General features: G+C 41.2%; 1 protein-coding gene and 1 non-coding gene across 5 annotated transcripts in view; both read left to right on the forward strand.

Moving 5' to 3' along the window:
* Positions 1 to 24,253, forward strand: part of irs1 (insulin receptor substrate 1) — a 99,551-nt gene that overhangs the window by 50,978 nt on the left and 24,320 nt on the right. Inside the window, exon 3 of one of the 4 annotated variants that reach the window (XM_043702865.1) lies at positions 2,209 to 2,226. The exons of the other annotated variants lie outside the window; for them this stretch is intronic. The gene's annotated coding sequence lies outside the window, so the exon portion shown is untranslated. Of the gene's footprint in view, positions 1 to 2,208; positions 2,227 to 24,253 lie in introns of those variants that run through there. 4 annotated transcript variants of the gene reach the window in all.
* Positions 20,040 to 20,158, forward strand: LOC122556413. Its single transcript, XR_006313529.1, has one exon. It is a non-coding gene; the product is annotated as a 5S ribosomal RNA (ribosomal RNA).

The raw sequence follows: 24,253 nt of genomic DNA on the forward strand, positions 1-24,253 counted from the left end.
GTGACTTAATAGAGACATACAAGATAATCAGAGGGTTAGATAGGGTGGATAGGGAGAGCCTTTTTCCAAGTATGGTGACGGCGAGCACGAGGGGGCATAGCTTTAAATTGAGGGTGATAGATATAGGACAGATGTCAGAGGTAGTTTCTTTACTCAGAGAGTAGTAGGGGCATGGAATGCTTTGCCTGCAATGGTAGTAGATTCACCAAGTTTAAGTACATTTAAGTCGTCATTGGACAGGCATATGGACGTACATGGAATAGTGTAGGTGGGATGGGCTTCAGATTAGTATGACAGGGTGGCGCAACATCGAGGGCCGATGGGCCTGTACTGCGCTGTAATGTTCTATGTTTCTGCATTTATACAAGTTGTATAGTAATTTAGGGGCTCTCTGATAATATGAAAATTGAAGTAGTCTAATTTTAGCCTTCAATTAAGTTGGAGGCAATTTGTGTTTCTAATATCTGCAGTAGTCTTAATCAGGTTTTATTGTTTTTTTATTGAATGAAGTCCTTCAAGAGAACAGTTTGTGTTGTAGATACCATACTGAAAAAAGGACACATTTTTTACTGCAACACTACAGTTTAATTCTGTAACCTCATTGCACATTTGGGAAATAAACCCTTCACTGTCACAAATACAGTGTGTCAGATGATAAATAGTCTATGCTATGGACTTTTTATTTATCTGATCAATACAAGATAACATCTGATATTAAATGAAATCCACATGCCCATTTCTGTCAATTTTCCAGTGCTGTATACTTTTTGGGTAAAAGATGGGGATACATTTAAATTTGACATGTTTTACATCTAGTTAATAGACAGTGAATTCACATGTAGCTTGACACCTTATTGGATCCCCTGTGAAGAGATTGCTTTTATTTTATTACTACATATGGTGAAAGATCTTGGTTTAAAGTTGATTGCCATGTAGAATTACTAGGCATATTTTCTCTTCACTTCCAATCTCTGTGTCAGATTCAGGATGGATTGAATTTTGAAAGTTTTTATCCTCGGGTTCAGGAATTTTGAGTGTTATGACATTGTGCAATAATCTCTACCCCTATTTGTAAATTTTGCATCCTGATGATTGAGGAGAGGAGATACATGTAATACTTCTGTATCATTTAAAGGTGGCAGTATATGAAACTCCCATATTCTGAATAGTTCTTTTGAATCTGCAAAAAGATTTGTGAAAGCAGACTGTTGTAGAGTATTCCCTAGACCGCATAAAAGTGAATTTTCAAGGCTGCCTTGACATCTGCAGAAATCTTAATATGATGATGTGGTCACTTTGACTTGCTGATTGATGTCAACTGGAAATATTGCTCAAACTGCTGCAGTTTCACTGGAGTAATTGCAATCACTTGCATTGTCCTTTTACTATATTTATTCATGGGATGTGGGCATCGCTGGCAAAGCCAGCATTTATTGCCAATCCCTAAATGCCCTTGGGATGGTGATGATGAACCACCTGCCTGAAATGCTGCAGTCCTTGCTATGTAAATGTACCCACACTGCGTTTAGGAAGAGTTCCCAAATTTTGATTCAGCAACAATGAAGTAATGACATTGCAATTCAAAGTCAAGATGGTGTGTGGCTTGGAGGTAACTTGCAAATGTGATATTCCCATACATGAGCTGCCCTTCTCCTTCTAGGTAGTAATGATCATGGATTTGGACGGTGTTGTCGAAGCAGTCTTGGTGGGTTCTTGCACAGTATTCTGTAGGGAGTGTACACTGTTCTGTCACTGCTCATCCATTGATGAAGGGAATGGATGTGGAAATTAGTAAATGGGGTTCCACTCATGTAAGCCGTTTTGTCCTTGATGGTGTCATGATTTGTTAACTATGAAAAGGTATGTTATACAATTTCACTTGGATTCTTTGTTATGCTTGCTTCCTCATTTTAGGGATTCTGGAGAAAATTGAGTAAGTCTCCATAGAGTTTGCAGGCTCCACCTTTTAAGAGTGTTGAAATTTTACATAACTGTGAATCAGTCATAAAATTAGAATCAGAATTAAATTGTAGTCAGAACTTTATTTCAAGTTTGTTGTTCACACAAAACTTGTCATGGGATGTTTTAAATCTGAGACGATGTATCACACTCATCTTTGGTGAGCAGTGCCTGTTAAAACAGACTAAAGTGAACTTGGGTCTACTATAGTTTCCTATTCTGGGTCTGAATAATTTATTTTGTTCGCAGGGTGATGTTTGTTAGTGATCCCAAGATCCAGTCATTGTCTTTTAGTAGAAATTCTGAGGCTCAGATCTTCCAGCTGTGTTAGGGATGTAAGGATGACCAGTATCAAGAGACCAAGTGGTGAGTGTAATTTGTGAAACCATATTCCTTTTGTTTTTATCGTCAACTTAAAATCAAAGAATCCATACAGTGCAGAAAGAGGCCGATCAGCCCATTGAGTCTGCACTGACCCTCTGAAGAGCATCCAACTCCCCAAACCTGTCCCCATACTTTAGTGTGGCCAATCCACCTAACCTGCACAGCTTTGGACTGTGGGAAGAAACCGGAGCACCTGGAGGAAACCCACGCAGACACGGGGAGAATGTGCAAACTCCACATGGTCAGTTATCCAAGGCTTAAATTGAGCCCGTGAATAAGTCTGTTAACTTATTTCACTTTGTACGAAGTTTTGAACAAAGACTGGACAACCTCACCCTCTAACTATGCTCAGCCCCGAGAACATTCACCCCTCCTCTACACAATTAATACTCACCTACTTTCTCACCTCTCTCAATGCTCCCTCTTCAGTCAGGGCCCACCAAAGCTAACCCCTCCTTCAAGCCCTGCCAAGGATGCCCCCAATTCCTGTATTGAGCCCCACCAAGGACTCCATCCTCCCTCAAGTCCTGCCAAGACTTAACCTCACCCACCTCATAACCCAAGCCCTGTCAAGACTCACCTACCCCACGAGTCCCATCAGGGCTCAAACTCCTGTCTCGAGTCTCACTGACCTTACCATTGTCCCTCAATCCATGCCAAGGTTCCCCCATGGCTTCACTTCCCCCAGCTCGCAATCCTTTCCTGAGCCCCACCAAGGCTCATCCATCTCCCTTGAGCCCCACTGTTGGTAGTGACATCTTTCTTATCCCCCATTCTCCTAACCCTTAAAGATCCAACCCCATCTGTCTCCCTGAATATTTCCAAGCTTACCACCCCTCACCAGTTCCAAACAATGCCTGACTCTTCTGATGTTAACTATACTGGAGATTCCAGAAGGTCCGTCAGTTAGGTGTAGCAGCTTCGTGATGAAGGTTGAATGCTTGTCTGGAGGGTGGTGGAGGGGGATTCAAATTTAAGCTGGGAGGGCATGAACATTGTTGGTGGAGGTTGGGTGAGCGCAGAGATAATATTACTTGCCAGGAGGTAAGAACAATGACAAGGTGAGAGGGGATGAACACTCCAGCTGACTTACAACTTGTGCTTTTGAACAGGGTTAACAGCTGTTAATGTAGAGTCCTTAATTAAATCCTTGTAAAAAGCCATGGTAAATATTGTGCAAGCAGTGCAAATCTTGGTGGCTTTAGCTATCTGATCCCACTATTGTGGGACTTATGCAGTTAGTTGTAGGGCAGAGAGACCTGAGATTCAGGTACATAATTCTTTTGATATCTGCATCACAGGTAGACAGGGTGATTAGGTAGACATTTAGAACATAGAACATTACGGTGCAATGCAGGCCCTTCAGCCCTCGATGTTGGACTGACCTATAAAACCAATCTGAAGCCTATCTATCCTACACTGTTCTATTTTCATCCATATGTTTATCCAATGACCATTTAAATGCCCTTAAACTGTTGAAGGCAGTGCATTCAGCATGCTTGCCTTTATCGCTCAGTCCTTTGAATATAGAAGTTGGGCGAAAGGTTGAGGTTGTACAGGGTATTGGTGAGGTCTCCTGTACAGTACTGTTGCCCTGCGATAGGAAGAATACTATTAAACTGGAGAAGCTTCAGAAGAGATTTACCAGGTTGTTGCCAGGAATGGGGAATTTGAGTTATAAAGAGAGGTTGAATTGGCTGGGTCTTCTTTCACTGGAGTGTAGGATGCTGAGAGGTGACCTTTCAGAGGTTTATAAAATCATGACAGGCATAGATAAGGTGAATAGCGAAGATCTTTTCCCTGGGGTGGGGAGTTCAAAACTAGGGAGCATATTTTTAAGGAGAGAGGAAAAGGATTTAAAAAGGGCAAGAAAGGTGACTTTTTTTTAACACTGTGGTTAATATGTGGCATGAATTGCCAGAGGAAGTGGTGGATACAAGTACAGTTATAATGTTTAAAAGACATTTTGGATAAATACATGAATAGGATAGGTTTAGAGGGAGATGGACCAAAAGCGGGCAAGCAGGACTAGTTTGTTTTGGGAACATTGTCAACATGGGCTAGTTGAACTGAAGAGTCTGTTTCCATGCTGTATAATTTTTTGACTCTGATTCGCGTAACAATTATGAATAAGGTAAAGCCGGCAATCAGATGTCACACATAAGTACCGGGATGTTCATGCATCTGGACTTGCTCAGAATTCCAATATGCTTCAGCAACTTCAGTCATTCATTACATCCCACATTGAATGATTCATGGCATCGTTTTATCATCATCTGTGATTCTATATTTTGCTCTTGACCCTTGAAGGATTGAAATGAACACTGTTTTTTGGAGACTGCCAGCTGAGGATAAAGTCTAGCAGTCTGTCAGAGTGCAAACCCACGTTGTTTAATTTGATGATTGATCAGATAAGGTGGTGCTTATACTGGTATCTGTATACTCTGTTCGCATTAGCATTTGCTAGATATCCTAGGTACTGACTGTCATTGGTGAATAACCTGATCAATGTTAATACTTGATTTTGATTAACAGCTCTGCAATCAGCAATTTGGTAATAGTGAAAATGAATACTTTTATTCATTCTGTGGAGGAGCCGGTGTTGAACTGGGGTGGACAAAGTTAAAGATCACACAACACCAGGTTTTAGTCCATAAGGTTTATTTGGAAGCACTAGCTTTCGTAGCTTTGCTCCTTCATCAGGTGGTTGTGTGGAGCGGCTTTCTGAAAGCTAGTGCTTTCAAATAAACTTGTTGGGCTATAACCTGGTGTTGTGTGATTTTTAACTTTATTCATTCTGTAACATTTCTTAGCCCTTGGAGAACAAGTCTCTTGAAAAACAATGATCTGCAGTCAGTAGACAATAGGTGCAGGAGTAGGCCATTCAGCTAAAAGGGTCCGTATTGAAAAGTAGCTTTAAAAGCAAATTAAAACTGAAAAATTGGATTACTGTTAGCATCAAATGATTTTTTTCCTTTGTGTATTTTACCTTGCATGATGAAGTGGACAATCATTTTACAAAGCCATATGAATGAGTAAAAATGTTGTTTTCTTCCAGTTTGGAGATACTTTTAGACACATTAAATTGAGTATGCTATTTCTGAAGTATACCTTAATGCTGGAACAGTTGGCTCAGCAGCCTGATACACATGATTACTTTTATCTTGTCTCCGACACTTGAAGGAATGAAATGAAGACTGTTCTTTGGAGACCACCAGCTGAGAACAGAGTCTGGCAGGCTGTTAGAGAGCAGACCACATTTGTTTGATTTGATGATTAATCAGATAAGGGGTACCATGTTTATATAAGTAGTTGCATAGTCTGTTCGCACTCACATTTGTTTGATATCCCAGGCACTGAATGTCAGTGCTGAATAATGTGATCAATATTAACACCTGATTTTGGTTAACAGCTCTGTAATCAGCTGCTTGGTAAAGGGAACAAAAACAGAAGTGGCTGGGAAAGCTTAGTCGGTCTGCAGCATCTATGAAGAGAAATCGGAGTTAATATTTCCAGACCGGTGACCCTGATCTGAAATGTTAACTCTGATTTCTCTTCACAGATGCTGCCAGACCTGCTGAGCATTTTCCATAGTTAAAAATCTCACAACACCAGGTTATAGTCCAACAGGTTTATTTGGAATCACTAGCTTTCGGACCGCTGCTTCTTTCTCAGGTTTTGGAGGAGCTGGTGTTGGACTGGAGTGGACAAAGTTTAAAAATCTGGACAAAATTTGGAAGCAAATAAACCTGTTGAACTATAATCTGGTGTTCTGTGATTTTCTTCAGGTGGTTTGAGGTTAGATGACTCTTTGTCAGCTCTGATGAAGAGTCATCTAGTCTCAACGTTAGTTTGCTCTCTGTTCGTGTATGCTGCCTGACTTTCTGTGATCTCCAACATGTGTTATTTTCAGTGCAGATTCCAGCATCTGCAAACAAGTCCTCCTTCAGTATTGAAAAGTAGATTTAAAAGCAAATTAAAATGGTTTAGTTCATAAGCACAGGCTCGCTTTCAGAAGTAATAAGTGCACACAAATAGTATTGGGAAGAATTCCAAATCATACTTCTGTGCAAATGAAAATTTCAAATGCTGACACATTACAGCACTTATTTTAAATAGGGTTTAATTGTAACTTTTTGATGACCAGTAGGCATCTTAATTCCTGGGCATCATTTCCACTGCAGTAAGGTGATTAACGAGTGCGAGGGTGACATCAACTTTAACTGACTTAACAGTAAATGCCAACAATTTGCATTATTGCTATAGGTGGACTCAATTCTGAGGCTGTTCCCTCACTGCTGTCTTCAAAGTTTATAAACATTTGAAGCGTAGTTATTTTCAGTTTAAATGTAATTAATTTGGTTGATCAAAAGAGTTGTTTTCCTTCGGCATAAACAAGGTTTATTCTGCACTTCCAATAAAATAATCATAGCAAAGCAGCAACAGATCTGAGGAATCTGTCAGCTAATGAGTTCTAATCCTGTGAATGGGCTTAAAGCCTAACAATGGAAGTGAACAGAATTAAAGCAGCTAAAGTGACAAAACTGCTGAAGTATCAGTTGTTTTGACGCTAACATTAATTATGAAAGGCAGCTGTTTCTTAGAAAGAGGGGTGTGTGAGGCATGATTCAGGGAAGGAAGGCTCAATCAAAGAATATTGTGAACCTGTGTTCTTAAGGAAAAAGTTTCCTTTCTAAATCCATATTTTGGTGAAAACAAGGCAGCAGAATTCAATCAGTAGATGGTGATTTGGCTCAGTATATCCTGCTTGCTTCTATCAAGTAATGTCATGTTTTTGTACAAACATGGCAGCAAAGTGTAGGTTTACATTGTGAGGAGGCTGGGAAATATCCTTCTATATACTGTGCTGTCAACCATATGTGACATACATACCGCGAGTTAATGACATGTAAAAATGTCAGTCTTACTGTTTGAAAGTCAAGTAAATTGCATTACAGATGCAAGTCTTCGCAAGTTACTTATTTTACTGTCAGCTTTCTTAAAGTTGAGAAGGATTTTTACATGTAAACATAATAGTTATTGCTCCAGCATCATAAGTACTCGTTTTTATTCGTGAGCTAAAAGTTTACGAGCAATTTCTCCCCTTTCTATTTTAAGTGCAATTCAAAGTATTCCATAATGATAATTTGACACATTTTCTATATAAACCACTTTAAAGCTTGAATTTAGATTGTATTCTGCAAAGCACTATCTTAATTTATTGTCTTTTAACTCTTGTGTATATAAGAATGCTGTATATTAGATTCTGAAAGGAAATTGCTTCTTGGAAAGAGGAATGCAGGAGGCATGATATGCTGTTTATAGACATACTGGAGGGATTTACAAGTGCCCACATTAGGAACCCTTTCCACGAGGGGTACTTGAACTGGGAGGTTCCGGCTTGGAGGCAGGGCCTCGCTGTTAAATCTAACTTCATTAAGGTTCCCTTGTTTGTGAAAATATTGTCTGCATTCTTTGTCTCATCATTATTTCAGCAGTAGAGAACAACCTCATGGTTTTCTTTAGAATTACATTTTTAACATTTAGAAACTATGAAAATCTCTTTGAATAAAAACTGTAGATGGGTGTAGAGGCCTGTGGTAGTTCATAAGTTTTCAAATCAATTCCTGCATTCAAGAATAAAACAAAAAATTGTGGATGCTTGGAAATCTGAAAAGAAAACAGATATTGCTGGAGAAACTCAGCAGGTCTGACAGCTTTGAGTCCAGTGACCCTTTATTGGATTGCATTCTGTTGAAGAGCCACTGGAAGATCCAAAATGTTGACTTTGCTTTCTCTCCATAGATGCTGTCAGACCTGCTGAGTTCCTCCTGCAGCTTCTGCATCTGTCCCACATTCAAGAGGTGACTAAAAACATAAGTTACTGTTAGCTTCTCATTGCAATATTGTACTTGCATGTGTTTGCTGACCAATTAGAATGTTTTGTTTCTGTTGCTGTGTACAAATAGAAAATTATATTTGACTGACATCATTGTTTTGTTTAACTGGCATTGTCTTTTAAACATTCAGTCAGGGAGCTCCTCGGAAATAACAGTCCAGCCATTGCATTTCCCAGAGATGGTGAAAACTAGTATAGGATGTGACAAGTCACTGGACTGCAGTTATAATTAAATACTTGAAGAGGCTAAAAGACATAGGAAATCAGATTAAAGATGATGTTCTGTTAAGAGTACTAATATAGGCACAAGCTTGCTGACCTGTTCTTTTTCTATGAAATTCCAGTGGTCTCAGTGTATTTTATTGATTTAAAAAGATATTCTATGTTTACAACAGATGTAAATATGACAAATAGTCTGGTTTTAACTGCACATATTGCTGACTGAATCAGTTCCTAATTGTTAGGATTCTACATTCATCTGTTTTTGTATTCATTGGCTTTGTCCATGATTCAAGACATACTGTTGTAAGGATATAGAATACTGTATTTCTGGGAAACATATGTTTTCATAAAAGCATTAGTATTAGACATATGGGCCCAAATATTCCAATAGCTATTGTGTTTTAAATATTCCACAGTGGTCAACTTGGTCATATGTTTTTCGTGAATCCAGTACAGGAAAAGCAAGAGAACTTGACGATTCAAAGCAAACAAAAATGCACATCTGAGGTCCCACAAGATATTTAAATTCTTTCCACCCAAATGCATCTTCCTGCTTCCATAATTTTTAAAGTTGAAGCCAAAATGATCCTAGCAGTCATTTCATATGATTTTGTCACCTCCAGTCTTCAAAGTCTTCTTTCTAAGCTTCCACAAACTATATCTTACTGTTCAAAACTAGTCCCATTTTCCCTTGGTCTTATTCCATCACCAAAATCTTTAATCCTTTAACAACAGTTTAGAGGAATGTATGTATAGTTTGTAATCAGAGAATTGTAGAAATCCTGATTCTTAACGGGTTTTCCCTAGTATAATGCATATTTTTAAGAACTTGGTATTTCATAATTATTTATTGATTGAGCCACAATTTCAAAAGTTTCAACAAGGAAAATTACCACCACACCATAAAAAAATGTTCTAGCACAGAAAGAGACCATTCAGCCCATGATGACAGTGCTGGTTGAGTAGACTCTTTGCCCATTCTAAGTAAAACTTTCCAGCATGTGATCTGTAACCTTGCAGGTTTCACTGTGCCTGGTACAGGTCCAGGTTGGGACAGCCAGTGGCAGGAGGCCCAAGTGGAACGGGAAAGGTTGTTGGACTGGGACCAGTGAGGGCAGTCAGCAGCTTGCCAGCCCAGTCAGACCATGTATGGAAGCCCCCTGTGGTGATCTATTCCAGGTCCTTTATAGAAAGACTTTTTTTATCTTTTTAACTTTATTTCTTTTTGTTCTAACTCATACTATGAATAACTGTAATGTAACTTCTTTTTTCCTTTATTTCTCTGTTTTGTGTCAAAGGTTTGTGCCCAGCTACTTTGTGGAAGCTATGTGGGGTGACATTGTAAACTTTTTACTGTATTCTTGTATTTGAGTACACCTGAATAATAAACCTAATTCTAATGTTATATTCTAATTCTAATTAGTTGATGGTTTCTGCCTCAATCATCATGAGTTCAGTTAGCTGGACGGCTCGTTTGCCAACACTATGGGTTCAATTTCTGTACTGGCGCAGGTGAGGTTACCATGAATACATTGCTTTTTCAGCCTTGCTCCTCACCTGAGGTGTAGTGACCCTCAGGTTAAACCACCACCCATCCTCTGTGTTTCTAATGAGAGAACACCCCTATGGATTATGGTAACTTTACATTTTATGGGCTTTAATTTTTTTAAACCCTTTGTTAGATGGGACCTTGTGACATGCCAAGAGAAAGCAGAGTCTGAGAAAGGGTCACTGGACCCAAAACATTAATTCTGCTTTCTTTCCACAGATGCTGCCAGACCTGCTTAGTTTCATAAGATATGACATTCATGTAACTAAACCATGCCGACTATCTTGATTAATCAATGACTCCATTTAATCTTTTTCTCTTCATATTGATTCTGGTGATTGGCCACCACCGAGGTCAAACTTTCTGGCCTGCGATGAAAGTCTGGTGGTCTGGTAGAGTCTCCGATTTAGAAGATACTGTCAGATGTAAATATGATAAATAGTCCTTCTTCTAACTACAGTTATTGCTGACTGAGTTCCTCATTCATGACAACTAACATTCGCTCCATTTAAATGCCAGGCATTACCATAGCTGAATCCATAGCTATCAACATCCTGGGAGTTACCACTGACCAGAAACTGAACAGGACTAGCCATTATAAATATAGTGGCTACAAGAACATGCCAGCCAGCAGCTAGGAATACCAGATTCACCACCTTTCTCCCCAAAGCCTCTCTATCATCTACAAGGCCCAAATCAGAGTACTCCCCATTTGCCTGGATGGGTCCGCTCCAGCAACACTCAAGAAGTTTGACACCATCCAGGACCAAGCAGCCTTCTCGATTGCCATCGCATCCACAAGCATCCATTCCCTCCATCACTAACACAGTCTAGATCGTACACACGATTTGGAGGTGCCAGTGTTGGACTGGGGTGTACAAAGTTAAAAATCACATAACAACAGGTTATAGTCCAACAGCTTTATTGTCCTTCAATCAACAGCACTTCAAAAGCTAGTGCTTCCAAATAAACCTGTTGGATTATAACCTAGTGTTGTACTGCTATGGACTAAGATACATTGCATAAATTTGCCAAGAATCCTTAGATGGCATCTTCCAAATCCATGACCATTTTCATCTAGAAGAACAAGAGCAGCAGATAGATGAGAAAACGGCCACCTGCAAGATCCCCTACAAGCTACTCACCGTCCTGACTTGGAAATATATTGCCATTCCTTCACTGTTTTTGGGTCAAAATCCTGGAAATCCCTTCCCAAGTGAGTCTACTTATAACAAATGGACTAGACAGTTCATTAATCACTATCTTCTCACGGGCAGCCAGAGACAGGCAATAATTGCTGTCTTGGTGAACAGCAGTCGCCATTCCATTAGTGAATTTAAAAAAAAATTGATGGGATTGGTCACTGTTATGCATTAATGTGTTCTTAATTTCACTACTTTTGTCAGTGGTTCAAGACATACTGTTACAAGCTGTATCTCTGGGAAACAAATGTTTTCATAAAATGATTATAATTAGGCATTTGTGCCGAGATATCCCAGATTGTCATCCGAATAACTATCTGGAGTTGCACATCAGGATCTTGTGGGATTCCAGGCACAGCAGATTCTATGGGAATAGCAACCAAAAGACCTACAGATGCTGTAAATCAGAAAGAAAACAGAAATTGTTGGAAAAGCTCAGCAGGTCTGGCAGCATCTGCGAAGAGAAATCAAAGATAACATTTCAGGTCCAGTGACCCTCTCCAGTTCCTGAGATGTCCTGGTGCTGTCCTGAACTTCACCTCTCTCTACCCCCTTCATTTCCACCCTGGACCTAATACACCCCTGTCTCTGCTGAATGTGAGGCTCTCAGGTTCCCTGCTGGGTTATCTTTACCTCCATACCTAGAGAGGGACTTGACAAAGAGCAATTAGAGAACAAAGAACAGTACAGCACAGGAGCAGGCCTGTGCTGACACATGTCACCTTTCTAGGGGAAAAACCTTTTGTCTCTAGCCTGTACCTGTGTTTTTGTTTTGCCGCTATTTACCTATTACTTACTTATCTATGCTATTTAACTCTGTGATCTGCCTGTATTGCTCGCAAGACAAAACTTTTCACTGTGCCTCAGTACACGTGACAATAAATTCATTCAATGTAATCAGTATGCTTCTATTCCCTGCCTATTTATGTATCTATTAGGATGCCTCTTAAATGTTGCTATTGTATCCCCCTCCACCACCACCTCTGTCAGTACATTCCAGGCACTTACCACTCTCTGTGTAAAAACAAAATCTGCCTCTCTCATCACCTTTAAACTTACCCCCTTTTACCGTAACCCTCTATCCCTCTAGTAATTGACGTTTCTACCATGCCTCTCATAATTTTGCAAACTTGTATCTGGTTGCCCCTCAGCCTCTGAAATTCAAGTGAAAATAAACCAAGTTTATCCAGTTGCTGCTCATAGTTAATGCCCTCCAAGCCAAGTGACATCTTAATAAACCTTTTCTGTACCCTCTCAAAAGCCTTGACATCCTTTTGGTAGTGTGACAACCAGAACTGTACACTGTATACCAAATGTGGCCTAACTGAAATTCTGTACAGCTGCAGTATAACTTGCAAATTAATGTACTCTAATGTACTGTGCTCCAACCAATGAAGTCAATGCCGTACACTGTCTTAACCACTTTATCCACTTGTGTTGCCACTTTGAGGGGCCTGTGGACCTGTACACCTAGATCCTTCTGTATATTGATGCTAATGCCATTTACAGTATGCATTCCTCCTGTTCTAGCCCTTCAAAGATTCATCACCTCGCATTTGTCCAGTTTCAGTTCTATCTGTTATGGCTCCGCCCAAGTCTCTAACCTATCTATATCCGCCTGTATCCTTTGGTAATCCTCCTTGTATCCACAGCTCCCGCAGTTGTTGTGTCATTTACACACTTATTAATCAGCCTACTTACATTCCCCACCAAATCATTTATGTACATATTAAAACAACAGGGATTCCAGCACTGATCCCTGTGGAACACTATTGGTCACAGATTTCCAGTCAGAAAAACATCCTTCCGCTGTTACTCTCTGTCTTCTAAGACCAAACCAGCCCTGTATCCATCTTATCAGCTCACTGCAAATCCCATGTGACTTCACCTTTTATACCAGCATGTCAAAAACTTTGCTAAAGTCCATATAGACAACGTCCGTTGCTCTGCCCTCCTCAATCATCCTTGTCACTTCCTAAAAAACTCCAATCAATTTTGAGAGACATGATCGACCCTGCACAAAGCCATGCTGCCTACAGCTAATAAGCCCATATTTTTCCACATGAGTAAATCCAGTCCCTAATAATCTTCTCCAATAATTTCCCTACCACAGATGCAAGGCTCACCAGCCTATAATTTCCCAGATCATCTCTGTTGTCCTTCTTAAACCAAAGGACAATGTTGGCTATTTCTCCAGTCCTCTGGGACATCTCCTGTGACTGAAAGGATACCAAGATTTTGTACAAGACTCCAGAAATTTCCTCACTCACCCCCTTAAGCATTCTGGATTAGATCACATCAGGTTCTGGGGACCTGTCTACCTTAATGATTTTCAAAATCCCAACCTGACAAACTTGTTTTATATGGACACACCCAGAATGTCAACATACCCATCATCACCACCGTGTCTTTGTCCTTTGTGAAGATTGATGCGAAGTACATGAACATAGAGCATATTCATTAAGGACCACTGCCACTTCCTTCGCTCTCTGCAAAAATTCCCTCCTTTGTCCTTGAATGGTCCTCTTCCCTACTCTTTCCTTTACTACCGTATATATGCACCATGGAATTTCCTTTAATTCTGTTTGCCAAAGACATCTTATGGCCCCTTTAGCACATCTAACTCTTTGAGTACTTTAAAGACAGCTTGCAACACTGAAGAAGAGGAGTCTGATAAAGAGCACTGGACCTGAAATATTGCCTCTGCTTTCTGTCAGACATGTTGAGTTTATCTGATTTGTGGTTTTGTTTCAGATTTCCAGCATCTATAGTTCTTTGTCTTTTGTTTGCAAATTTTCAATCTTCTGCAAGCACACAACAAGCTATATTTCATTAATGTACATCTGGAAAAGAAAGGATCCTGGTACCAACTCCTGTGGACCATTGCCACAAACCTTCCTCTCGCCCAGCAAGTAATGGGAGATGTTGCTCTGATAATTGGTTGGTCCAGCTGTGGCTCAGCAGTATGAATTATGTGACAGGTACGCTTAAGATATTGTTTACAAAATCTTCGGGACTGCTTTCTTTGACTACTGGGTGATTGATGCCAATTCCAGTAAATTTCCAGCAATTCTAGACGGTTGGCAACCATAATTAGACATCATGGAATAATTGTAAGTATACATTTTTAAATTTATGTAGTTTTCAGCAAGCATTTTGAAAACCTGTAATTATTTGGCTTATCCCTTACACACTTATTGATTACGCTTACAACATTTACAGACCTCTGATCCTCTGGTACCTCACCTGTATCTAGTGGGGATTCTTAGAGCATTTGCTCTTCTCTGGCTTCCTGGAGCAGCCTACAATTAATCCTGTCCTTGTGATTTATCTTCTTTCAGGAACATTAGTCCCTCCAGTGCATTGTTTCTCATTGTGCCTAAAAGCAAAAATCTCTATGAACCAAGTTTACGTGGTATTGTTTGGGCATAGTTGCATGTAGTGTCGATGTAGAGCATTACTATGTTAAAAGTCTCAGTTCATTGGATCTGCATAGTTCTCCTGTGGCAAGTTAGACAAGCATATGCACAAATTGGAAGGAGCACACAAAAACCTGATCATTCCACTCACTGGTTCAGCAAATGTGGCCTGCTCCACCCACCTGTGGCTGGGTATGCAGATATGATATTGGACTACTCAGTCACCTCAGGATCCACAACACCAGAGTAGAAGCAAGTCATTCTCGATCCCAAGGGGTTGCCTCGGAGAATTAAGAGGAATTGTACTAACGTTTATACAAATTAAGTACATAGTGTTTTGAGGAAAAGCTTATAAAGCACATCTAATCATCAGGGTAGCACCATACAGTATTATTGATTTATTCACATGATTGATTTATTAGTGGGTGGCACGGTGGCACAGTGCCACGCCTCACAGCGCCAGAGACCCGGGTTCAATTCCCGCCTCAGGCGACTGTGTGGAGTTTACACGTTCTCCCCGTGTCTGCGTGGGTTTCCTCCGGGTGCTCCGGTTTCCTCCCATAGTCCAAAAATGTGCAAGTAAGGTGAATTGACCATGCTAAATTGCCCGTAGTGCTAGGTGAAGGGGTAAATGGAGGGGGATGGGTCTGATTGGGTGCGCTTCGGCAGGTCGGTGTGGACTTGTTGAGCTGAAGGGCCTGTTTCCACACTGTAAGTAATCTAATTTATTCCTTCTTATCTTTAAATTTCTAGTGTCAAAATAGTACACTCTGTTCTTACCAGTTTAAATAGCATTGTGGCTCACTTGGTGATCTCTTTCTAGTTTTTTTGCTTCAATTTCTTTGTGTAAACCACTTCAATTGTCCAATTGTTCCTTTGTGTCATTAATTATTTTGAATTTATTATAAAGTTGCTGTGGTGGAAAAAAGACGATTTGTTCAATATTAGCAAGAGACAGCGTACATGTTGTTTGGCCTCATGGAGATGTCCATGTCTATTTTCTCCTCATTATTTCTAATGTATTTGACAGTTTGTATATTGAAAAAACTGTTGCTACAGTGAAACATAATGGTTGTCAGGTGCTTCTGGAAATGCAGACTTGAGTAAATACACTGCCTTGGGTCGTCCTGAGAAATTGCATCTGACTGCCATTTAATTTGCTTTCCTTCCTGAGTACTATAATTACATGTAATTGGGTACATTATTAAAATGACACAACCTGATTTTGTTGCTAAAAAGACTATTGACTCTGGTTAAACTCTTTCATTCTACAGGCTCGTTTATATTACAGAGTAAGCTTTGAGAGGGGCTCTGCACTTTGAGTTTCACCGCCTGCTGGTACAACTAACCCAATAGTAAACGTGTATGAAATAGAAAAACAGAATTAAAAACGGGGCAGGAAAGTTCGCGACTGCCTCCACCTAAATTTTTTTCTAACATCTTGAAGTCTTTGCATTTCCTTTGCCATGATATGAGGGTGCCAGTATTGGACTGGGGTGTACAAAGTTAAAAATCACACATCAGGTTATAGTCCAACAGGTTTAATTGGAAGCACTGCTCCTTTACAACCACCTGATGAAGGAGCAGCGCTCTGAAAGCTAGTGCTTCCAATTAAGCCTGTTGGACCATTTCCTTTGTGAAATAGTTTTAGCGTAACTTAATAACCCTGTAGTATCTTTTTAAAAGCAAGCAACCTGACAGCTATTGTAAATGAGGCATACAGGGCTGTTTGAACAGTAAGGAAAGTCTAGTTGTGGACAATCTGTTTGAATGGAGGTTCAGTTGGCAACAAGTAGCTGACTGGTGTGGGGAATGGTGACCAGTTGTCGATAATAAAGGCTTTCTGCCAGCCAACAGCAATGTGGTTAGCTCCCAAATGGCTGAATAGCTTTTGGCTGTGATTGATTAGGCAGGAACGATCAGCCTTCCACAAAGAAAGAAAGGAGTGTTCTACGCTCTGCAGTAAAAGATACACCTCAAGCCCAAGAAAAGTCTCTTTTATTTCTTTTCTTCATTTGTCATAATCTGTGACTGTTAACCGATAGTCTTTTGCTTTTTAAGTATGAAGCAGTGCTCCCTGCAAGCAAGTGAAAGTATTTGGAGAAGGAAAACCGAGCATCAGCAGATCCTGACAAGCCAAAGGGATCATCTCGGTGGATTATATGGACAGAGACCATTCCCACTATTTTTTTTACACCCTTTAAACTCATGTTTTTTGGGTGTCAGTCTGTGTGTATGTGTAGGGGAATTTTATAATTGGGTTAGAGTTTTAACTAATGTCAGCAGTTTACAATTGTTTACCTGTAGCCAGAATGTATTTATTTGTATTAAATAGTCTTTCCTGTTTGCCAACCTTGGTCTAAAAGACAGAAAATTTGGGACATTTCACATGCTTTTGTAAAATTGTTAACTTTTGTGATTCTGCCAGGTATTTCTACCACTATACAAAAACACAAAAACAACTTCCACTATATTTAGCCAGTTCCATGCTGTTAGGTATAGGAACAGCAGCTGTGGAGTAAGTCTTGAAGTTGTAGTCAGATTAAACAGATTTGTGTGTCCACAGCCTTTCATAACCATCAATGGTATCAAAGACCTTTGCACTTAATTAAGAAGTTTGATGTATAGAAGTTTAATGTAAAAGAGACTGTATCCATAGTGTACATAAGCTTCATCAAACAATAATATTGTAATTACCTGAGGATGTTGTTATAATGCTGATTCATAAATATTGGCTAAGACACCGGGAAATGATTGACCTGTTTATCAATGATGTGGAGGTGCCGGTGTTGCCTGGGGTGGACAAAGTTTAGAAATCGCACAACACCAGATTATAGTCCAACAGGTTTATTTGGACGTACTGTACAAGCCTTTGGAGCACTGCTCCTTCATCAGGCAGCTAGTAGATTAGAATCATAGGACACAGAATTTAGAGTAAAAGATCATAGTGTCATACAACCGATATGATATATTAAACAAATGTAGATTGCTGTTAAGTCTTCCATCTTTTAGAATGGGTTGCAGGTTTCGATTTATTAATATGTAAATCGCAAAACTTCTTTCAAATCGCATTCTAGAGATAACTTTTTAGAAAGTGGCATCTCAGCTCAGTCAATGCATTAAAGATGTGAGGTTAGAGTCTGTCTCTATTCCAATCTTGAGCCAGATTGGTTCTATTTCCAAAGTAGTAATTTATAAAATATCACCTGGAATATAAAATATACTAACTTCCTACAGATTGTATGCTTTTTGAAGAAACTAGAATGTATCTGCAAATGCAAATTCACCCCCACTTACGTGCATATGCATGTGAGAGGAGAGAGAGAGTCTATGCTTAATAGACACTGTGCGTGAGTGTCATAGAGTACACTTAATGGTAAGGTCCTAGAAAATGTTGCTGAACAAAGACACCTTGGAGTGCAGGTTCATAGCTTCTTGAAAGTGGAGTTGCAGGTAGATAGGATAGTGAAGAAGGCATTTAGTATGCATTCCTTTATTGGTCAGAGTATTGAGTACAGGAGTTGGGAGGTCATGTTGCGGCTGTACAGGACATTGGTCAGGCCACTGTTGGAATATTGTGTGCAATTCTCATCTTCCTATCAGAATTATGTTGTGAAACTTGAAAGAGTTCAGAAAAGATTCACAAGGATGTTACCAGGATTGGAGGATTTGAGCTATAGGGAGAGGCTGAACAGGCTGGGGCTGTTTTCCCTGGAGAGTCAGAAGATGAGGGGTGACCTAATAGAGGTTTACAATATCATGAGGGGCATGGATAGGATAAATAGAGGGCATAGATTTAGGGTGAGAGGGGAAAGATATAAACGGGGGACCTAAGGGGCAACTTTTTCCCACACAGTGTGGTGTGGGTGTGGAATGAGCTGCCAGAGGAAGTAGTGGAGACTAGTACAGTTGCAACATTTAAAAGATATCTGGATGGGTGCATGTAGAAACGGTTTGGAGGGATATGGGCTGGGTGCTGGCAAATGAGACTTGATTAGTTTGGGATATTTGGTCAGCATGGATGAGTTGGACAAGAGGGTCTGTCTCCGTGCTGTACATCTCTATGATTCTATGCATATATACCTGTGAAAAAGTGCGCTCATGGGTCTGTCTGTGTATGTGTATGTGTGTGTGAGAGAGAGAGAGACGGTGTATAGTGTAATGGGGTCACCTGTAGTGTGACATGAATCCAAAGTCCCAGTTGAGGCCTGCTTATTAAAACAGTGCCTTAATTTCGTTGAGAACTGGTGATGTGATATCAGTTGCATGAATTTCTCTGGCCCCATCTCACCCATTCAGACCTATCTCCCGCTGAACTGAATGCACTCTGTGCTCTGAGATTCAATCCTGATCTTGTCATCAAGCCTGCTGACAAAAATGATGCTGCTGCTGCCTGCCAGACTCACCTTTACATTGCTGAGGCTGAGTGCCAGCTCTCGGACACCTCTTCCTATTGTCCCACTGACAAGCATTAAGCCATTGTGTCCATGACTGTCATCAACCTCATCTCATCTAGTGTCTCCTTCCTCATAGCCTCCCCACTCATTATCCTTCAACCCCATTGTGCTTCAACTTTCTCCCCAAAATCCACAAACATGGCCGTGTGCAGCCTCTCAAAGCACTGCATGATTATGGAGGACTGAGCCACTGGGCGATTGTCAGTAAGGCACATGTTGCATGCTTTTTCTTTGGTACGGGAATGATGGTGGTCCTCTTGAAGCAGGTGGGGACTTCACCTTGTTGGGGGGAGAGATTGAAGAGGTGGGTGGATATCTCTGCCACTTGGTCCGTGCAAGGTCTGAGTGTTTGGCTGGGACTCTGTCCTGGCCCAGCATTTTCCTTGGCCTTGCTCCCAGGAAGACGGACCTGGCATCTGCAACGGTGACCGAGGGGGCAGGTGGCGCCGCACCGCTGGCATTCTGCTCCAACTGAACATACAATGCATTGAGTGTGTCAGGGAGGGATAAGTCTTTGTTCGTTATCTTGCTCTGCTTCATTTTGCATCCCATTAAATTACTCAGACCTTGCCACAGTCGGCAGATGTCTGTATGGTTGGTTTGGGGCCCTAACTTGGTCCATTACTGCCTCTTAGCATCCCTACTGGCTTTGCGGAGGTCATATCTGGATTTTCTGAATAGGTCTGGGTCGTCTGATTTGAATGCTCCCTGGCCTTCAGTAAGGAGTGGATTTCCTGGTTCTTCCAAGGTTTCCTGTTGGCGAACACCCGGATTGACTTGGTGCACAGCCCTCCATACATTTGCAAATGAAATCCCTGACTATGGTGGTATACTCATCTGGATTTTCCACTGAGTATTTGAATATGGTCCAGTCCACCGATTTCAAGCAGTCCGAGATAGTCTTCTGCTGCCTTGAACCAGCATTGTATTTATTTTCATCAAAGATCAGCCTACAGCCATACCAGTCTGAAAACGCCCGATCTGGTCTGATCTCGGAAGCTAAGCAGACTCAGGCCTGGTTAGTACTTGGATGGGAGACCACCTGGGAATACCAGATGCAGTAGGCTTTAAAAGTGGTTAGCACTGCTGCCTCACAGCGCCAGAGACCCGGGTTCAATTCCGGCCTCAGGCAATTGTCTGTGTGGAGTTAGCACATTCTCCCAGTGTCTGCGTGGGTCCCCTCTGGGAGCTCCGGTTTCCTCCCACAGTCCAAAAATGTGCAGGTCAGGTGAATTGGCCATGCTAAATTGCTCATAGTGTTAGGTGAAGGGGTAAATGTAAGGGAATGCATCTGGGTGGGTTGCTCTTCGGAGGGTTGGTGTGGACTGGTTGGGCCGAAGGGCCTGTTTCCACACTGTAAATAATCTAATCTAATCAAATCTAATCCTCCTGTTTCAGCTCTGCTTGTAAACTGGGAGGAGGAACACAGCACTGTGATCTGATTTTCTGAAGTGTTTTTGTAAGGCAAATTAAGGCAGGACTTTATACAGTTAATGGTAGAGCCTGGGGAATGTTGCTAAACGAAGAGATCAAGGGGTACAGATGCATTGTTACTTGAAAGTGGGGGCGCGAGTATACAGGGAGGTGAAGAAGGCATTTGGCACGCTTGTCTTTATTGGTCAATGCATTGAGTGTAGAAGTTAGGATATCATGTTGCGACTGTACAGGACATTGGTGAGGCCACTTAGCAAATACTGCATTCAATCCTGTCTCTTTGTTACAGGAAAGATGTTAAACTTGAATGAGTTCAGAAAAACATTGCAAGAACGTTGCCAGGGTTGGAGCCTTTGAGCTATAGGGAAATGCTGAGTAAGATGGGGCTGGAGTATCAGTGTCTGAGGGGTGATCTTCTAGAGATTTATAAAATCATGGGGGACATGGATAGAGTAGGGGAATCTAAACTTGAGAGCATTGGTTTAAGGTAGGGAAAAGATTTAAAAGGGACCTGATGGGCAACTTTTTTACACCAGAAGGTGGAATGAGCTGCCAGAGGAATCGGTGGAGGCTGGTACAATTACAGCATTTAAAAAGCAAATGGATAGATACTGAATAGAAAGGATTTAGAGGGATTTGGGCCAAATGCTGACAATCGGGGACAAAATCAGTTTAGGATATCTAATTGGCATGGACTAGATATCTGCTCCCCCCTCTCTCTCCCCGCCTGTATACAGGGAGGTGAAGAAGGCATTTGGCACGCTTGTCTTTATTGGTCAATGCATTGAGTGTACCCACTCACCACATGTGTGCTTCCTTCCTCATCCCCCACCCATGCTTCCAAGCTCGATCTCCACCTGGCTGCTCAACCTCTGTCTCCCCGTGCCATCCTCCAACCTTGTCAGAAGAGTCACTGGACTCATAACGTTAACTCTGCTTTCTCCCCACAGTTACTGCCAGACGTGCTGAGTTTTTTGAGCAGTTTCTGTTTTTGATTCTGTTGCAAAGACTGCATTTTGACAGTGTAACACTCCCATGGTATCGCACTGGAGTGGGTGCCTTGTTAGTGTGCTCATTTCCTGGAATGGAACTTGAACCCATGTCCTTCTGACTCTCAAATGGAAGTGTGATCAGCTAAGCCACAGAAGAAATTTTCACTTTCCTTTCATTATCTCCATAATTTCTAGCACTAGGAATTCATGAATCAAACATTATCAACATTTAGCAATTGATTTAAATTCATTGTGTGTGTGTGTGTGTGTGTGTGTGTTTAAATTCATTGTTGAATATTTTGTTTTTTCAAACCAGAAAATGGAGTTTCAGATTTCAGATTAGATTAGATTACTTAGTGTGGAAACAGGCCCTTCGGCCCAACAAGTCCACACTGACCCGCCGAAGCGCAACCCACCCAGACCCATTCTCCTACATTTACCCCCTTCACCTAACACTATGGGCAATTTAGCATGGCCAATTCACCTAACCTGCACACCTTTGGATTGTGGGAGGAAACCGGAGCACCCGGAGGAATCCCACGCAGACACGGGGATTTCCTCCGGGTGCGAGTTGACTTGTATACAGTAGCAAAGGTGTTAATTAGTAATTTCACTGTTCAAAACATTGCTGAAACCAGACAAAAATACCAATGTAAATCGAACCACATTTTGGCTGCATGAGGAGAGGGTGTTGGTTGGTGGGTGATGGACTCTGATCTGTCAGCTGGTTGTCATAGAGAATGCACTACTAGGATGATGACTGACAGTTAGTTGCTAAGCCGACCTGGAATTTAAAACAGACAGGTTTACTCTGGCAGAGGCAGTACTCTGAGCAATGAACCAGAGAATGGCTGTTCCCTCATTAAATTGAAATGAGTGTACAGTATACAATAAACTTTCTTTATGGTCTGCAAAGATCAAGGTTGTTTTTTGATCAGACACATTAACACAAACAAGAATTTGTAAATTAATACACCGATTCAATAAGCCGATTTAGGAGTTAATCGTCTCTAAAGAGTGCTTGTTCAGTTAATGCATCCAGAGAAGAGTTAATTGCAATTAGATGTTAAAAATATCTCATTTTTAACATGGGATGAAAGCAAAAGGCTAAATTTGTTCTCGACCTCTTCCCTTGTGCCACTATAGTTTTGATGGGAACTCCGGTTTTGCATGTTTTTCCAAACCTGCAGTGGCAGAGCTTTAGACACCTGAGGAAATTTATTCCCACTGAGCTTATTAAAACTTTGTTCTCTTTTCAGGTTTGAGTGAGAAATGTTACTTAAACAATATGACCTCCTTGTGCTGGCCAGCCTATAATGGTTGCAAACTGTGGTGCTGCAGCTTTCTTTAAAATGTACAAAAACAGAAGTTGCTGGAAAAGTCCAGCAAGTCTGGCAATAATGTTAACGTTTCAGGTTCTTTGACCCTACCTCAGGGTCCTGTTCTGAGGAAGGGTCACTGCAGCTGAAATGTTAACTTTGATTTCTCTTCACAGATACTGCCGGACCCCTGCTGAGCTTTTCCAGCAACTTCTATTTTTGTTTCTGATTTACAGCATCAGTTCTTTTGGCTTTTCCTGTAAAATAAAATCTTGCATTCTGCATACATGCTCATATATTGCAGATATTTTGTAATCATTTCTGATTTATTTGATAAACCATTTCATAGTATAATGTAGACACCTTGACAATTTTTGAAACAACACATGCATAGAATGTATAAATCAGTCTCGAGTAGACCCCCAAGAGAAAGGAGGTTGCTAGGCCGCTGGCGAAGATCTTTGCTTCCTCACTCTCCACAGGAGTCATACTGGCAGATTGGAGGGAAGCAAATATTGTTCCTCTTTTCAAGACTGGGAATAGGGAAATCCCTGGCAATTACAGACCAGTCAGTCTTATGTCTGTGGTCAGCAAAGTTTTGGAAAGAGTTCTGAGGGATAGGATTTATGACTATTTGGCAAAGCATAGCGTGATTAAAGGCCGTCAGCTTGGCTTTGTGAGGGGCAAGTCATGCCTCACAAATCTTACTGAGTTCTTCGAGGAGGTGACAAGACAGGTCAACGAAGGTCGAGCAGTGGATGTGGTGTATGTGGACTTCAGCAAGGCATTTGATAAGGTTACCTGTGGTAGGTTCATTCATAAAGTCAGGAAGTATGGGATACAGGGAGATTTGGCTATCTGGATTCAGAATTGGCTGGCTGACAGAAGACAGAGAGTGGTTGCAGATGGAAAGTATTCTGCCTGGAGGTCAGTGTTGAGTGGGGTCCCACAGGGCTCTGTTCTTGGGCTTCTGCTCTTTGTAGTTTTTATAAATGACTTGAATGAGGCGGTTGAGGGGCGGGTTAGTAAATTTGCCGATGACACAAAGGTTGTAGGTGCAGTTGATAGTATCAAGGGCTACTGCAGGCTGCAGCGCGACATAGACAGGATGCAGAGCTGGGCTGAGAAGTGGCAGATGGAGTTCAACCTGGATAAATGCAAAGTGATGCATTTTGGAAGGTTGAACTTGAATGCTGACTATAGGATTAAAGACAGGATTCTTGGCAGTGTGGAGGGACAGAGGGATCTTGGTGTTCAAGTGCATAGATCCCTCAAAGTTGCAACGCAGGTGGATGGGATTGTTAAGAAAGCATATGGTGTTTAACAAGGGATCGAGTTTAAGAGCCGCGAGGTTTTGCTGCAGCTCTACAAGACCCTGGTGAGACTACACTTGGAATATTGTGTCCAATTCTGGTCG

The sequence above is a fragment of the Chiloscyllium plagiosum genome, chromosome 13 (genome assembly GCF_004010195.1).
Source record: "Chiloscyllium plagiosum isolate BGI_BamShark_2017 chromosome 13, ASM401019v2, whole genome shotgun sequence".
In the NCBI taxonomy this organism is placed as follows: domain Eukaryota; kingdom Metazoa; phylum Chordata; class Chondrichthyes; order Orectolobiformes; family Hemiscylliidae; genus Chiloscyllium; species Chiloscyllium plagiosum.